The following is a 3,010-nucleotide window of genomic DNA, read 5'->3' on the forward strand; positions in this document are numbered from 1 at the left end:
TATAGGAGCAATTATCCCTCCAGGCTATAGGGAGTAAAGTTACACCATTGTTGGCCGGTTGGCCTAAAGAAGAACCGGCCAATCACAGGGGAATTAACCCCCCCGGCCAGTGGCGTAACTATAGACAGTGCAGTCGCACTGGGGCCCGTGGGGGTGGTGATGCCGCGCCCACCTGCGGTATGTTGGCCAGAGAACGTGCCGTTTGCAAGTGATTCAAAAAGAGGCCTGTGTTCAAAGTAGTTAATAACTCACATTAAACTACAAACAGTGTATTGCTGCTGTTTGATATATATATATATATATATCTACCAATACAATTGTGGTTTTCATTTGTTTTGGTAAAGTATCCTAATAACAAAATTTGCATATTCTACATGACCAATAAAAACTATTATAAATATTCAATTACATGGCTAATTTCTTATTTTCTTTGATATGTCTGTCTGTCATATACTGTATGCAATGATGATGTTAGGTAATGTTGTTCAATGTCAAGTCTCTATTTCATCCTGTGACAAGACAATACACAGTACTTCTGGCTGAGCCAGTCTGTCTGTCAGTTCACAGCACATATTTATGAGCCTATGTACCTGGACTCCTAGAGCATGTAAACTGTTTATTTGTAATGTTGGTTTTAAAAGCATACTGGTTTTAAGCTGACAGTAATATGAGGTATTTTTTTAAATCATTTGTTAAGTTCATGTTAAAGTTCAAGAGCTGTGTGTGCTCATAATAGTGTGCACTGGGGGTTTGGGGGGGGGGCTGTCCTAAATAGCCTGCACTGGGGCCCGCCATTACTACGCCACAGCTCCAGGCTATGGGATGCAGTCTATCTGGACGTGGCCATGGTCGAGTACATATCTCCGACCCTTGGTTTCGGTCAGACTGGATGATCTATTAAACTGGCATGACTAAACCTCTATGGGAATAACACGAAAAACTGAACATCACCAACTAAATCTGCAGTAAGTTAGGAGTTTAACCGCTTTCTGTATCTGTTGTTTCAAATTAAAAGCCCTACAGCGTTTCATACACGGTCCAGCCAAACACTCGGTTAAACTTGGTTCCAGAGCACTTGCAGCCACAACCTAGCATAGATCTATTTTCAGAGCGTGGCACCTTTTTGTGAACTCTTAAAAGTTAAAACCCAGCTCAGCTTTTCAGAGAGGCATGAGGCTAAGGCTCATCAATGTCACTTTTGATATACTAGCCGACAAAGTAAAGGAGTCACGGTGAAGGAGTGAACTGGTTGATGTCATTGTTTACAACGACAAAAATGGGAGATAACCTAATATTAGTTTATATACCGTATCGGAGGATGTTGGCCAGACACTGACTGGATATTCCTGCCAATTTTCCTGTAAGAGTTTTATATAAATTAGCATGAATGATAGATGTGCAAATCCAAATAAAAGAAGCGATAATTTAATTGTGCGAGATGTTTTCTCATCGTTTCATGTATGCGTTTTATTTCCCTGTAGTGTTGACTAGTACTGCTGGAGTTTGTTTTTGTGCTTGCTTCCAGTGCTTTTCATCGCTTTTGTACTTGAAATGATTGCCTTGTGGACACAGGTTCAAATGCAGGATGGCTGCAGGACAGCTGCACGGAACAGGACCCCCGCAACGTCTACCGATGTGATTAAATAACCTCTGTCATGTTGATTGACCTTAATGCGACTGCGGAACCGGCGGACAATCCAAAGGTTGCATTCACGGACCGAACTGAAGGAGGGCCGTATTACGTTTGGCAGGCGACTGTGGAACACATACTTCCAAAACCTTACGGCCGAGCCAAAACACAAAAGAGACATCCAGAGTCAGCGTGAAATACAACGGGAGGCAATCCGAAGAGACGGCCAAGAGCAAAAGATAAAACACACTAGTCACAGAGAGTACAGCAGCGATGACAAACCGGATCCCTGCCTGGCAACAGGGATGGAAACCATTACATCCTACTGGACTGGAGGCTTTGAAGATTGGAGGATTCTTGTGGGGTAAAGTCCCCCCACACCCCTCCACAGTCCAAACACCCCCCTCCCACCCACCCACCCACACACACGATTACACACACACACACACACACACACACACACACACACACACGCTAGCTCATTTGTACAGATGTTCAGCCAAAGCCTGTGTGTGTGTGTGTGTGTGTGTGTGTGTGTGTGTGTGTGTGTGTGTGTGTGTGTGTGTGTGTGTGTGTGTGTGTGTGAGTGTGTGTGTGTGCGTGCGCGCGTGTGCGTGTGTGTGTGTGTGTGTGTGGGGTCTTGCATTTGTGTGCATGTGTGCCCAAAGCTCTTATGAAAACTCAACATAATATAAATTCTCTCTCTCTCTCTCTCTCTCTCTCTCTCATTACCTCTCTGTGTCTCTCTTCCTCTCCTCATCTTCCTATGTCTCATTTGTCTCTCTCCTATGTTTCATTCTCTGTGCTCTGACCCTGGTCTGTTTGTCGAGCTCTCACCCCCAAATCCATTATTACCTCCTGAAATGACAACTCATTTCCACCAATGTAATCCTCCTGCAGCCTGCATGAGGCTGCAAGGTAAACACAGCCCTCTCTCCACAAACAGAGAGCAGGGGAGGACAGAGAGAGGAAGTGCAAGAAGATAAGCCACAAATCAGGAATGCTCTACCTAATGAATGGTGATGATGAAAATGAGAGCACTACTCTGAAGCGCTGTGTGGTGTCGAGACCTTATACAGTATATACAGTATGTACTGTATATATCTACGCAGCCCTCACACTTACGTTGCACCGCCGATCCGACCAATATGTCTGAGTCAGTGTCGGGGGCTTTGTAATTGTACCCGTCTGTCTGGTCTGTGTCCCTTTTGGGCCCATATACTGTATGGAGATGTCTAAATGAATAAATTAAATTAATGGACTACAATGACGTTTATTTCTTTATTAAGTAGCCATGTAATAAGCAGGATAATCAATGGGTAGAAGGTCATTATTGAGAAATAAACCCCTTCACGTTGGGGTCTAATCACCATATATATA

This window comes from Gymnoscopelus microlampas, assembly GCF_963454915.1.
Source record: "Gymnoscopelus microlampas genome assembly, chromosome: 13".
Taxonomy (NCBI): domain Eukaryota; kingdom Metazoa; phylum Chordata; class Actinopteri; order Myctophiformes; family Myctophidae; genus Gymnoscopelus; species Gymnoscopelus microlampas.